Source organism: Manduca sexta, unplaced genomic scaffold, assembly GCF_014839805.1.
Source record: "Manduca sexta isolate Smith_Timp_Sample1 unplaced genomic scaffold, JHU_Msex_v1.0 HiC_scaffold_322, whole genome shotgun sequence".
NCBI classification, from domain to species: Eukaryota; Metazoa; Arthropoda; class Insecta; order Lepidoptera; family Sphingidae; genus Manduca; species Manduca sexta.
The window spans coordinates 1-16398 of NW_023594264.1; the positions used below are offsets into that span (position 1 = coordinate 1).

Genomic DNA, 16398 nt, shown 5'->3' on the forward strand with positions numbered 1-16398 from the left:
TGGCGGCGCGGCGTGCCAGCCACACCATGCCGCGGGCCGGCGGGCTCGCGTCACCACCACTGCGACCATATCCTGACTGGTCGTACCACCGGGCGTTTAGTAAGTTCCTTTCATACCAAGAGTTACATGGTTAATTAACTTAACGAATTTTTTGTGATAAATGATGGGTTATGAGAGAAATAACACATTGAAATACTATCAGTAGATTTATTGAGAATAGTAATTACTTATTAGCGCAGCAATGACAAGAAAGCCGATAGGTAGAAGTATACTAAAAGATATAGGTCATACTTACATGAATCAAGTGGCGCCAACAAGCGGTATAATGCAGTACTGAGATAGCTCACATAAATTGTTTGGTTTATACTCTATCTAACTATACAGTTTCAACAATAAATGATAAGAAAAACAAGTTTTTTGATATAATGATATACTACATATTATTTGGAATCTGTAGCGTAGTTATATAACCGTATCACTGCAAATCTGTGGTCTCAGGTTCTTCTCGATATGGCATTAGGCTCGCCTCCTATCACATCATGGGACGGAATACTCAGGGCAGAAAGAGGGTGCACCAGTTACGCCTCAACCGACCCCATTCGGGAATAAAAGGCATAAGTGTTCTATTTGGAATTAGTGTTTATTTCTGCGTGTTTTGAACAAATATTTAGTTTTCGTAAAAAATATCGCTTCATTCAATTAACCTTTCAACTATTTATATAAGCTGTAGTTTTATAACAGAAAGAATAAGTTGTTTTTTATTAAGCAAGAGAGGGTTTTTAGTTCACTATTGCAATAAATTAGCACAAAATCTTATAAGACGGATATCTGGGATAGTATATAGGATAATCTAGGCGAAATATTTATTCACTAGTTGCGTCTTTATCTAAACCTTTGAAGATAAAGACGAATACTTCTATTACGTAGAGAGATGTATAATAACAATAAATAACGCAACAATGCCAAAAAAACATAATTAGTAATCATTTTTAAAAACTAACGAGGGAATAATGAACTTCCTGGTTTAGATGTCCAAACAATAACTAATTAACACAAAAACTAAGTAATATTTTTTCTCAGCCAAAACGTAATCGTATTATCTGTTTACTTTCCAAACGTTAAACAATTAAGCAGTCACTTGTAATATAACTAATGAGAAATTAAATAACTCTGCATAAGGAAATGTTACACAAGCTATTACCGCGATGGATTCCATGATCCATCATATTATGCGCGGTAATAATTTATTACCTCCTTGTTTAGTGGTAAACCTACCTATGTATGTATGTACGTTGTAGAATGAAAGGTCCTGGGTAAGATTCCCAGGTCAACGATTATAATTTGTAACAAATACTATAGTTTCAAATCTAAAATTTGGATGCTTTTCGCCAATGGTGTAGCAGATTCACAAACATAAAAGTCTCTGGAAATTATTATATTTTATAGTATAAATATATCTGTATCTATGTAGGATGTATGTTTTATTAAATATAATATGTATTGTCTTATTTATATACTTACACCCACATTGTCTCATCTCTGCATCACCCACGGTTGACCGTCAGAAAATGACTCAGGCATTAATTAAGTCCACCTGTATACATCTACTGTATATAAAGTTTAAATAAATAAGTATGAGAGACCTACAACCAGTGAATTGAAATTGCAATTGTAATATTTTCAGGCGACGGGAACAACTGCTCCGGCCTGATATCCGTGTTTAGAGTGAACGCAGATCCTTGCGGCAGACTCTGGGTCCTCGACTCCGGACAAATTGATTCCCAAGACCGACCCCAACAGATCTGCCCTCCAAGCATCGTGGTCTTTGACCTCCATACAGACACTTGCTCATCGCCAGATACCCGATTCCCGACAAATACGTCCTGCAGGACTGTCTTTACGCCAACATAATCGTCGATACCCGAAAGGAAGACTGCTCGGACCTTCACGTCTATGTGGCTGATACATGGCGCTTCGGACTCCTCGTGTTTAGAGAAAGTGATGAATCCTTTTGGAGATTCACGAACCCCTTGTTCTACCCTGACCCCTTGGCTTCTAACTTTACATTACACGGCACCAATTTCCAATGGGCAGACGGGATTTTTGGACTAGCGTTGACACCATTAGACAAAAACGACGATCGTCTTCTGTTCTTCCATTCTTTAGCAAGTTACAGAGAATTCTACGTCCCTACATCGGTCTTGAGGGACGAATCACGCGTCAATGACAGCGCTACGCAATTTAATTTAGTAGGTGAGAGTAGAGGACTCTATGGCCAGTCATCCGCATCAGCCATAGACAATCGAGGGGTGATGTTCTACGGCCTAGTGTCAAGGGACAGCATAGGCTGTTGGGATTCAAAGAAGCCATACTTAAAGAAGACTTTAGGAGTTGTAGCAATGGATTCAGACACTCTAGTCTTTCCGAACGATATAAAGATTGATCAAGAAGGGGATCAGAGCGTGTGGGTGATCTCCAACCGGCTGCCCATGTTCCAGGCGGGGACATTAAGCCCCAATGAGTTCAACTATCGCATCATGTACGCGAGTGCTGAGGAGGCAGTCAGGGGACGGTCTGCGATCCTGATTCGCCAGTGCCTCGCTCTAATCCAATACTGCAACGTGGATGGATGCCTCTAACTTAGTTTAGTAATAAAGTTATTTAAGATCTACATTGTTTTATTAGCGCCTTGTAGAAATTGTAAGCAAAATTGATTTACGTAACATTTGCTTCTGACGTGTACACTATTCAAACAACATAAATCTAATATAGAAACATTAATATACAAAAAATAAACGTTAACGAACAGAATTATTTTTTAGAGATAAACCAAACATTTCCTAAAAGTATCTTTTTACCTATTTCATCAAGAATACTACTTTTTTATTTTCATCCACGTCAAATATTTCAACACAACTAATTATAGAGTCATACTGTGTCCTGAGCGGAAGATTGACTCTGTAGAGTTTTATGTAAAGCATGAATTGACCCACTTCGGTCGAGTTAATACCACTGTCATTGAAAACTAGTCTTCTATAGAAGTTTGTTGATAAATATCATATACACTTGAGCCGAAGCACAAGATTCCTTTTACCTTTCCTTCCTTCTAACGACTGGCATTGCAATATGATTGGAAATAGTTTTTCTCTAACATTGTGTGTTCATTGATCGTACAGAATTTACTATCACACGCTCAATTGTATTATAAACTTCAAAAATATGTTGCGTTTAATCTCCGTAAATATTCGCGGACCATTCATTTACTGACCTCGTCCACGTTGCTCAATGTTACCACCCAAGACGCGTTCCGATTAAATTATGCTAAAAAATATTACTCGCTCTACATCAGATGAAAGTATAATTTATATAACGTCTAATATTTCACTGGGGCTTAGAAAGTGGATTAAGAGAACTCAAATTAATGTAAGCATCTTATAAATATTTTATTTCTGTATTCTATTAGATCTTTTACATCACTGCAATAGTTTTGAAACATTGTAGCTAGTGTTAGCACTAGGCTTTATTAGCGATAAGTTTGTCGCAAAAAATATGTCATTCGCATACTTTTTTCTTTCTTTTTGCATTAACGATTGTAGTAAGCCTTAAGGCCCCTGATATCCTAAATGAGGAGCGCAGTGCAGTACCAGAGCCCTGGTATTAATACTCGTTACTGTTATGTTTCTGAGCAGTTGTCGCTTGAAAGCTGGCTACGTCCAGGCCACCAGAAGAACCAAATGCCCGATTGGTCATTCATTTGTAAAAAAAATATATAAGCTTATTAAATTCAAATTGGTTGTGTAAATAATATTGTTTTTAGCATAATTCCGATATTATGTCTTAATTCTATTAGGATGCCAACGTCAAGACCTTACCTAACAAAATCTAGTTTTACCAATCAGGAAATGAATCTATAATGTTCAATAATAAAGGCTTTAATTCTATGTCAACTTGAACGTACTCATTGGGTTTCCAGTATGTATAGCAAACGTGATCAAATTAAGGAATTGCTAATAAAACCTGGACTTTATTTAAATATCGTTTTTAGAGTGGTAGGACATCTCATAATAAAACATGTATTGAATTATTCTAGCCGAAAAATATTACCGATATTTAAAAACCTCAGATAAGCTGAAGCCGGCATAATTCTAGCAGTCGTCGCGTTGTAAGATGCAGAGATTCTCATTCTCCGACTATATGTGGAATACTTTAAGCTGACCGCCAATTCCAATCCGTTTCCGTGTCAAGAAAACATACACAATTAAACACAAAACGAGTGGCAACAGTTTTGAGCATGCTCGAGATATTACGAGTAAGTTGTAGTTAATGAAACGAAAACTTTATGCAATGTTATGTTCCTCGCATAACAGTTGCAAGCAAAGCAACGGATAGACTTGACGTCTCCTCACCAAGGATTTTCTGTGCCGCTGATTTGTTTAAACCATGGTAAGTGTCAGATATTCATTGCTTAATTCATTTCAACTTATAGAGGTGCTGGTTTATTCTATTTTTTTTATGTGTACGACATAGTGACATTGCACCTGATGGTAAGTGGAGTAGGATCATATAAGGTCTACTGACCCCTCGGCAGTCGACACAATTATGCCGGCCTGTTGGAACCGGGTATATACAGGTTGATCCACTCACGTAGGCCACTATGGCGGTTTCAATATCTTGTGTACGATGGTTGTTATCAGAGCGGAGATAAAATATATTCTACCATCAAAACCCACTTGAATGTGTTTAAGGATAATTTTATATTATTTTAGTTTGATTGTACAAATGTCAATGATACTCAAGTTTTATCCTTTATGTTGTTTTTATATTGTTAACACTTTACGCTTTCATATATAAACAAATATGAGATACAAGCCCTTATTATTAACAGTAACATCGTGATAATTACGATAGCTTAAATAAAACGTATCAATATGGTTTATAACTTTATACATAGTCCCGCAGTTTTAAGGTTTAGGCAGAGTTGTTTCTAGTGTATAACCTCATCAAAGAGACTGAAGTAGAATTAGGGATGATAGATATTCGAATTCAGTTCAGTTTAATGGCTTAGAGTCAACACGGGAATAATATTTCGGACCAATGAATATCTCGTTAATATCTTGATTAATATTAATGGTTGTATAACATTATGTTCTAAAATTTTTTAATATAATTAAACGTATTTTTATATGCAGTTGTGGTAAAAAATAAATTATCTGGTCTTAGGTTGTCTAGTTATAAAATAAAATAACTAGTTATAACGTAATGTAAAACAGACTTAATGAAATACCTACTATTAGGGTGGAATATCCACTAGATACATGAGATGGAGCTAAAAGCGTAAAGCCAACTCTACACTCACATCGAGACATCTTGGTCTCGGGCCACGCCTAGACAGGACGAGACCGAGAGTGGCATTCTAGCACGCGCAGTTGTCCATTCGGTAGTCATACAAGATGGACATGTTAGAAGTATCTGTCGCTGTAGCATTATGTGCTTTAGAATATTATTTATTTTTTTAATTCCGGAAAAATAAAAAAACACAAATCTACACGAAATCTCTTTGATTCGAGTCCGAATTACCGACACGCGTTAGCGAGACAACGAATATGGTCTCTACACTCTTGTATTCGGCTGTTCTCGTGTAGCCTTGGCAAGAATGTGGAGTTAGCTTAATGTGTTAGAAATAAAACCACCAATATGTTTTTCTTTCGTTCTTTCTTTCAATATTATCTTTTCATGTTCTTAGCCTCATATGCCTATAGTGGAAGAGACGTAGAAAATAAACATTTGTTAAACTCGTGCGCAGTATTGCTCCCTCGCACATTTTCGGTGGAAAGGTATCCTTAGAGTGCTATTACTAAGGCTCAAACCTGTTCTGTCTTCATATTCCCAGTATCACGACCTACGTTCTTTCCCAACTTAAGTACAGTCAGCCACAAAAAAGGCTGACCAAACTTCAAATGTCCTGTTAAGCTGAAGATTTTAAGTATTTTTTTATTAGCTTTTGTTTGCGGCGCCGTCCGCGTGTAAAAGTATTTCCGGGATAAAAGTCCCACTTTTTATTTTCCCAGGAAATAAAGTAACCTATAGCACTTAGGAGTAATGTAGCTTCCTATTGGTAAAGAAAATCAAAGCGGTTTGGTAGTTCATCACATTAGCGCGTTGAAACAAAGTCTTCATCTTTATATATTAGTGGATATCAACTGAGGCATCACCGTCTCAGCAGTAAAGAAGGTCCTTACCCTGTATGACAGCATAATCTAAGGCTGATAGTATTAACAGCTCCATATATTATTACGAAGCTACAGAAATTACTATATTCGATGAACATTTTCCTTCCTGTTTCTCGAGGTATCATAAACATCCTTTTATGTGCCGGTTTTATTTAATAGCTTTGTTTTATATAATATTACTTGAAAAACACATAAATACTTATTACGCAGCTCTTACTGGTGGTAGGATATATTTTATATTCGCCCGAATAGCGACCACAGTACGCAACGTGTTAAAACCCGCCATAGTGGCCCACGTAAGTGTGTCGCGTTCCGGGACCAGCCTGTGTATATCCAGTTCCAACAAGCTGGCATAATTGTGTCGACTGCTGAGAGGTATTCATCTCTCGTCAGTCGATATTCTATTGGACTTCACTCCACTTACCATCAGGTCAGTGGGATCACTTTGCCCTTAAAAAAACAGCTCATTAAGGAAGAGTCCATCTTCTATGGCAACAAAGTAATACGCGCGAATTTTTTAACGCTCCCACATCAATACAATTTATTCTGTATAATGGATTATTGTATTTGGAATATCTTATCACAGATAATTATCGGGTAATCCTCATGACCATATTGAATTAAGGTTCAGAAGCTAGATATATTTTGGTGGTAGCGATTTTTTTGTTTCCAAAACTTGGAAGGAATCCAGTTTGTCGTAGTCCGTGGAGAATTAGTATTCAAATTTTAAGTTGTTTTTCTAGGGTTGCCAATAACATTTTAAAAATATACTACAATGTATGTAGAACTATAATTCTCTTTGATTATTATTATAATCATATTTGCATTTTTATTTGTAAGTACGTTTGATCGGGTTAATGTTCAGAACAAATGATTGAGACGAATGATTGCTCATTTACTCTCGACCAGAAGTTTAGTATATTTAATTTCCTGTACAGTCATCCACATAAGCATTAAAAAAATCGAAACTTCAAATCGCCGATACACTTTAGTGCACAAATAATTTTTTTTCACCATAAATAATAAAAAAACCTACTTCATACAAAGTTTAACGTACAGGCGAATTGAAGTTTTGATTTTGTTCAGCTACTTTTCTGTCTGACTGTACATCATATTGGCAACCCTATACTGTGACAGAAAACTGGTTTAGTTTCGTGTGAAACTAGTTTCTTTGCGTCCCTGGTGTTACATTTCTACACGTTAACGATTAAGTCCATTAAACAGTAATTAGATGTTTATTTCTTTACATAAGTATTTCTTAAGATTGAATAATATATGAGTTAGAACTTATATCAATATGTAATCTAGACTCTAATTCGACTATATAGGATACAACTCTTTTGGACATGTTTCATCGTTAAAAATATTTTTATTACATCATCGTACATTAATAAATTATACTTGATTTAAATTTATAAAAATAAATTTTATATTTCAATAGCTTCGCCACTTAACATGTTTTGGAATACGGATATAAGCGCGAATTGTGAATACTTGCAAATCTGCCTACCCCTTTTAATGTGGAGGTGCAAACTTCTGACATGCTTGTCTAAATTCAGGAGAGGCGTAGTAACCATTTTCGCAACGCATAAAGTAATCACGTATGATGTGACTAAAATATTTAAATTTTATAGCCTAACTATTAGCCTTTAGCGCTACACAAAATCCTAAAACTCTGTAGTAATTCATAGCGCTATCGATACGACGCCAGTACCACCTATTTAAATAATATATAAAAACTACAAATATTTCTCACGGCAGCAAATTACCAGGATAAAAGTAGCCTATGAGTATGTCAATTCAGGAAATGGTCTATCCGTATGCCAAATTTCATCCAAATACGTTCAGCTGTGTATGCGTTTACTTCTAACAAACATACAAACATTTTCACAAACATTTGCGTTTATAAATTAGTAAGAAGTAAGGTAAGAATGTAAAGATCTAGAAAAGAGTTAGAGGGCACCACGAGGTATACGCAGACAAAACTTAGAGTAAAACGTAAAAGAACGCATAAAATAAGCATTGTAGACTTCAATTTATCTTAATATTTGGAATAATTTTGATAATATCTTCACGCAACATGACGCTAGATTTTAATGGCGTCTGATGGATATAAATGAATAGAGACAACGATGCCTCATATCCTACGCGAAGTTTAAATTTAGCTATTGTTAAAAGGAGTTTTGTTATTTCTCAAGTAGACTAGATACTTGAAAGGAAATATAATACTAGCTCTTGCTCGTGGCTTCGTCCGAAGCCCCGCTATATATTTTCCCGGGATAGAAAATAGCCTATAACCTTCCCAGGGTCTTAAACTATGTTTATACCAAATGTCATAAAAATCCATTCAGTAGATTTTGAGAAAATCGATCACATACAGACAGCTTTGGGGGGACTTTGTGATATAATATGTATAGATTAGCAACATGAGTTCATCTGGTAGAGTACCTAGAGCATTGCAATCTAGATAAAGAAATATTTTATTTGCACACACACAAATATATAATAATTAAAAATGCTAGCTAACCTAGTTTAAAGAAATTAGAAAATGTTTCATTTTTATTAGTCACCGACTGCAAAATTGGTAACTAGTGCATATCTGTTATGTTAAATTTTTTTTTGGTTTTTATTTGTTATTTTATGGGTTTTTATTCTTTATTTTTTTTTTATATAAAATATCTTTACTTGTAGTATTTCCTGTTCATTCCCAGATGATCACAGTAGTTTTGGTGGCAGCGATTACTGTATGCGAGGGCTACGCACAAAGCAATGACAAAGCATTTGGCACGCTGTTCAGGTGGAAACAGATCGACTACCAGTACCCCAGCCCTCTGGAGAGACAAGCAGCCATCGACAACGGGTATGTATATTATATCGTGTGTGTTCATTGTGCATTTAAATGTATCCACTTATACATATGTCAGCTGTTTCCCAGACGAATATAACAACTCCTTTTCCTTTTATTTGCTGCAAAGTAACGTGGTACAGTAATACATTTTGTATCCGGGCACGACAAATTGTCCTTGCTGAATGACCTACTGTTAAATTGCCTGCATATGCATTAAGCATTATATAGTACAACATTTCAACAAACGAATTATTTGAGGAAAACTCTTTTCCCAGAAGAATATGAATAATAAAAGCTGTGTAGATACCTAATGCAGTGCCGAATTTATTAGTTTCCTTAACTATAGAGCACTCAGTGCCGTCCGCATGTGCGTCCGGGTGACTATTTTACGCGAGCAAAAAATAAAGGTCTCTAATAGGAAGACTGCCCTCCTCCCTCTTGTTTTAAAATATGGCACCCTTTAAGCCACGGCCTATACGGTCTCTGTCTAAATCCACCACTGTCTAAATTATAAATATCAAGACCACAATTAACAAACTGAGTCCCTAATGATACTTTAGGGTACCGGACTCATTTTTGTTCTTTACCATTATCAAATATTTGCGTTATATAAATTATAACACAAAAGGAATTATTAAAAATCCGGTAAAAAAATCAACAAGTTATAAGTCTTGAAATGTCGGTGGAAGGGGTAATTAACAAGAAACAGAAAAGAGAGGAAATACCCACATGTGACGTTATCGGGAATTGCGACGCGTGCGAAAGAAAGAGATGAAGCGATATCCCCACAACGCGCCCACTTCTGCACGTTACAATATTTGAAATATGAATTATTAGCTCATTTTTAACCAATTTTTATGCAATTTTCGCAGGAGTGCTTCTTTTCGTGTTATTAACCATTACATATAGAATAATGAACAAAATCAAACATAGGCCCGGCCGGTTCCCTTTTACTTCAATAGTGTTCCTAGTTTCTTTTCAACAATACAGAAAATACTTACACAACAATGCAACAATTATAGACCATACTTCTTCCGCTTTTATAAACATAAAGTAACTTATAAAGAACGGATATGAATAATAGTTCCTTAGAAAGTGTATCATTATCAATAGCACAGAAATTACGGTTCTGCCAACCTGGAATTGTTTTGATAATGTTTTATATCGCGTGCCTCTTGTAAGTAATGCCATTTACATTACATTACATTTGCAGTATAAGCCTTAAATTCTTTTTTCTTTCTTTGGAAATAAGTCTCATTAATAATAATTATAATAATAAATTACTTAACAGGTGACGATGCTCATGTAATCATTAAAATATGTGTATTCGTGTATATGTAATTATTAATATGTAAATAAGTAGTGTATCAGTTAACAGTTACTATAGTTAATAGCGACAATATTGTATTAGGTTTAAGGAACCTGTAAGGATATTATTCAATGATGATAATAAGTAAATAAATGTGCTAGCTTTCAAGTGCAGTGGAGGTGTAAGGGTGTGACTATTTTAAAAGAATTCAATTAATTTATAGAAGTTACAGCATCACATTAATAAAACATGGATAACAATGAACAACGACTGATTTAAAATTTATTGATTTGAAAATGGGATATCTATATTAAGTAAATTCCTCTCCAAGCCACAATTAATCGCCTCGTAGCGAGGACGCAGGAATGACCATCCTAAACGATATTAAAGAAGCACTTTGTAAAACTGGGTCAGGGCTACTCGTGGAATTAAAAATAAACTTGCAAAAGCTTACTACTTAAATGTTAAGCGGGTTTTAGATGTATCCGAAACCTGGCAAAATATATCTTCCTCAAGCATTTTTGACCATGGAAACAATGACAAGCTGATTTTTACAAATTTTGTAGTAGGATATGCAATGAGCCGCATTTATATACAACTAGCTTTTGCCCGCGGCTCCGCCCGCGTTATAAAGTTTTTCAGGCTAAAGTTTTTCGTTATAAAAGTAGTAGTTTCCCGGGAGCCTATGTTCTTCCCAGGGTCTCAAACTGTCTCCATACCAAATTTCATCTTAATACGTTGGATAGTTTTTGAGATTAACACGTTCAGGCAGACAGATGCAGCGGGGAACTTTGTTTTATAATATATTTTTAGAACTTTTAAGTGGAACAATCCCGTCATACATCATTGTTACATAACTTTAAACGTTTACGCAGCGCAGGCAACGGAAGCTCTCAAAACTAATAATTTTCCCCGTTTTTGCAACATGTTTCATTACTGCTCCGCTCCTATTGGTCATAACGTGATAATATATAACCTATAGCACTCCAGGAACAAAGGGCTATCCAACACAAAAATATTTTTTCAGTTCAAACCGGTAGTTTCTGAGATTAGCCATTACTGCTCCGCTCCTATTGGTCATAGCGTGATGATAAATGCGAAACATAGCCTATAGCGGTCCACAAATAAAGGGCTATCCAACGCAAAAATATTTTTTCAGTTTGGACTGGTAGTTCCTGAGATTAGCCATTACTGCTCCGCTCCTATTGGATATAGCGTGATGATATATAGCCTATAGCACTCCACGAACAAAGGGCTATCCAATGCAAAAATAATTTTTCGGATTAGACCGGTAGTTCCTGAGATTAGCGCGTTCAAACAAACAAACAAACTCTTCAGCTTTATATAATAGTACTAGCTTCCGCTCGCAGCTTCGCCCGCGTGGATTTCGGACTTAAAAAATGGAGCCGGTCGCGAACGTCCGAGAATGTTCGTTTTACGAAGCTACTCGCTAGGTGATTCGCTAGCCTCTAGGTGCCAAGCAAGCCGCCTGCCTGTGCGTTCGCGACCTTATATATATACAAAAATAATCCTTATAGCATGATTCAGTATTTACGCATGATGGCTTATTATTAGCGTATTTCATGTATAACTTTGGTGTTTCTATACCGATTTCTATGATTCTTTTTATGGAATATTTAATAATGTTAACTTTTTAATTAGGGATGACTGAGAGTGTTATAAACGTAAGAGTAGACAAATATAATGAGAAAGCTTCGAACTGCTAAGCTATCGGGAGTTACACGTGTTATTGTGAGTCAACCATAAAAGATAGACATATGCTGTCGTGGGATATTTTTTACATAATTTTAAGGAGAACATTTCCGTCATACATTATTTCTGTGTAGCTTTAACCATTAAGGTTGCAAACGCGACGGAAGTTTAAAAAATGGAGTAACTTCTCCCGTTTTCCCAACATTTCCCTTCACTGCTCTACTCCTATTAATTGTAGCGTGATGAAAAGTATACTATAACCAGCACAGGAGTATGACAAATAATTGTACCAAGTTTCGTTAAAATCCGTCGAGTAGTTTTTGTTTCTATAACGGTTATACAGACAGACAGACAGACAGACAGACAGACAAAAATTTTACTAATTGCATTTTTGGCATCAGTATCGATCCCTAATCACCCCCTGTTAGTTATTTTGGAAATATATTTCATGTACAGAATTGACCTCTCTACAGATTTATTATAAGTATAGATAGATAGAAGATAGCTTTTGCCCGCGGCTCCGCCCGCGTTATAAAGTTTTTCGGGCTAAAGTTTTCCGTTATAAAAGTCACGATATATATTTTCCCGGGAGCCTATGTTCTTCCCAGGGTCTCAAACTGTCTCCATACCAAATTTTATCCTAATACGTTGGGTAGTTTTTGAGTTTAACACGTTCGGGCGGACCGATGCAGCGGGGACTTTGTTTTATAATATATTTTTAGAACTTTTAAGAGGAACAATCCCGTCATACATCATTGTTGTATAACTTTAACCGTTTACGCAGCGCACGCAACAGAAGCTCTCAAAACTAATAAATTGTCCCCGTTTTTGCATCATGTTTCATTACTGCTCCGCTCCTATTGGTCATAGCGTGACGATATATAACCTATAGCACTCCAGGAACAAAGGGCTATCCAACACAAAAATATTTTTCAGTTCGAACCGGTAGTTCCTGAGATTAGCGATTACTGCTCCGCTCCTATTGGGCATAGCGTGATGATATATATAGCCTATAGCATTCCAGGAACAAAGGGCTATCCAACACAAAAAGAATTATTCAGTTCAAACTCCTAGTTTATGAGATTAGCCATTACTGCTCCGCTCCTATTGGTCATAACGTGATGATATATAGCCTATAGCACTTCACGAACAAAGGGCTATCCAATACAAAATGATTTTTTTAGTTCGAACCGGTAGTTCCTGAGATTAGCCATTACTGCTCTGCTCCTATTGGGTATAGCGTGATGATATATAGCCTATAGCTCTCCACGAACAAAGGGCTATCCAACGCAAAAAATATTCAGTTTGGACCGGTAGTTCCTGAGATTAGCCATTACTGCTCCGCTCCTACTGGGGAGAGCGTGATGATATATAGCCTATAGCACGCCACGAACAAAGGGCTATCCTACTCAACCTGAATTTTTCAGTTCTGACCGGTAGTTCCTGAGATTAGGCATTACTGCTCCGCTCCTATTGGGTATAGCGTGATGATATATAGCCTATAGCACTCCACGAACAAAGGGCTATCCAATCCAAAATGAATTTTTTAGTTCGAACCGGTAGTTCCTGAGATTAGCGCGTTCAAACAAACAAACAAACAAACAAACAAACTCTTCAGCTTTATATAATAGTATAGATATAGATTTTTGTATTGTCGCTAGTGCATACGTATTTAGTTCTTGCGCAATATATTGCTGCGCAAACTAGCCGGTCTAAATTTAACTTAATAATTATATAAATTTCGAAAACGGGAACGAGTCCTTTAGAAAAGTATATGAAAAATATTTTTACAATAATTCCTAAAGAGGTGATAGAGTTGTAACTAGCCCACTGCACTTATAGCGTCAGTGCCGTAGCGTGGATTAATATAGACGTAGGTGAGGTCGCATCAGCGAAGCCCCTTTATTTTCGTTCCCAAGAATTACCCAATAAATTTATCATACCAAACATGCTTCTACACGACATACCTATTTATGACAAAATGAAAAATATAAATGTGCGGTGCGTTCTTGTTTTGTAAGTGAAAGTGACGAGTGTGACCAATACAGTGTTTGTTAAATTTAAAAATAAATGGGGATTTGAAATTGGTAGCATCGTATCTAAAGAGGCTTCGCGAGGCCCCTTTAAGTGCGTGGCCGTGGGCAAGGGCCCACTTCGCCCACACCTAGCCACGCCACTGTATAGCGTTATAGACTATTTTCGTCGCATGATATTAAACAGACGTATTTAGTAACAAATAGACAACAAATTCAAACCACGGGACAATAACAAATACATGCCGTGTCGAGTGAATGTCGAAGTCGAAATTACATCACGCTATTCCAATAAATGGCTATTTATATGTAGGTACTGCTCTGTAACTTAAAGCCTCAGACCAAACTCATGTACACTAAATTCTAAGAAGGCGATTAAATATTATATTGTATGTGAATCAGTGTAACTAATATTATAAGTGCATGTAAGTATTTAAAAACATTTTTATTTTCGAAGTAAACGCAAAAAACAGCCGAATGGCTTTGGATTAAATTTAGTACACGGTTGTAGGTCCATCATATGTGGGTAGGTACCACCGCAATGTCTATTCGTGCCGCCAAGCAGCTGTAGCCACTGTTGTGTTTCGATTTGAAGGACATTGTAGCCAGTGTTACTACTGGACCTAATGAGACTTAACATCTCACGCCTGAGGCGTGTAAGTAGTATTGTATTGCAAGTATTGCTTGCAATACTTTGCAATCAAGTTGTTGGAAGGTGTTTCTACTTTTTATGGGCGGTCGTATCGCTTGCCATCACGCGAACGGCAAGCTCGTCTCGTCATTCAAAGCAATAAAAAAAACACGATTAGACCATATTCTGGATTAATACATAGGCTACTTTTATCCCGGTTTTCCCATGACAACACCCATGGGAGATAACGGTTTTGTAAATCGATTACTAAGTAGATCACACTGACGTACTGACAATCTGAATCACTACAATGTTTAAAGGACCTTTATAGCGGGAAGGTATTACGTAGCAAAGCCTCAAGCAACATGTAGCAAAATATATCTTCATCGTTCCAGGAACTTCAACCAGTCCAATGTAATCCCATTGGGCATTGAAAGATGGAAAGACCGGGTATTTGTGAGCACACCTAGATGGAAGAAAGGAGTACCTGTAACTCTGTCTTCAATACCGATTGACAGCAGCTCAGAGTCCCCTACTCACCCCCTACCCTGATTGGGAGTGGCATGACGCAGGTAACTGGTAAAACCGGAGAAATACAGCGGTCACAGTCTACTACCCAAGCATAGATACTTTTTATAAAATTTATAGTTTTTAAGCTTTGATGTAACAGTATTATAATACTGATTGAATAATGGATGAGTGGTGTGATTGCATTTGTTAGTTATATCTGATACATATTACATGGCACTGCGGAAACTGGGCCAAAAGGAATAGTTTTATTTTATTGAAGTAGGAAGAATGTTAACGACGACTGTTTCATTCGATGACGTGTTTAGAATTTAGATACAAAACTAACCATAAAAATCATATTTTTGGAAGAACTTTTTTGTTAACAATTTTAGTATTTCATTTCAATCTATATTATTGAAATATGTTCCTCTTTTCCATTTCAGTCAACTGCACTGGTTTCACATCGGTATTTCGCATGAGCGTGGACCACTGCGGCGTCATGTGGGTGCTTGACTCCGGGCAAGTGGAAGCCTTCGAGACGCCCCGCCAGCTCTGCCCGCCAACGCTCTTCGCTATCAATTTAGAAAATAACGCCGTTCTCGCCAAATATCCCATCCCAAGCGAATTCGTCCTTCAGAATTCACTCATCACCAACATAATCGTCGACTCGAGAGATGCACACTGCCGCGATTTACACGTTTATATCGCCGACGCCTGGCGCTTTGGACTGATCGTCTTCAGAAACTCCGATGTCAAATTCTGGAGATTCAACCACTACACATTTTACCCAGAACCTTTATATTCCAATTACACTCTCCATGGCCTGAACTATCAGTGGTCGGATGGTATATTCGGCATGTCGTTAGGAAAATACCATAAGGGCGACCGTCCCTTGTATTACCATTCTATGTCGAGTTCCTGGAGTTTGTTGTGGCGACATCAGTAATACGCGACCCAAGTCGTGTGGATAACGCTGTGAGCGAGTTCAAACTCCTTGGCGAGAGTCGCGGCGCTGGCGGGCAAGTGTCGGCCGCAGCCGTCGACCGCAACGGTATTATGTTCTTTAACCTCATTTCGCAGGACGGTATCGGATGTTGGGACACGCGCAAGCCGTATCAAATCAA

At 37.0% G+C, this 16398-nt stretch overlaps 2 pseudogenes; both read left to right on the plus strand.

Moving 5' to 3' along the window:
• Positions 1 to 3: 3 nt before the first annotated feature.
• LOC119188501 lies at positions 4 to 2669 on the plus strand (annotated as a pseudogene).
• A 1599-nt stretch (positions 2670 to 4268) lies between these two features.
• LOC119192812 lies at positions 4269 to 16390 on the plus strand (annotated as a pseudogene).
• Positions 16391 to 16398: the final 8 nt, after the last annotated feature.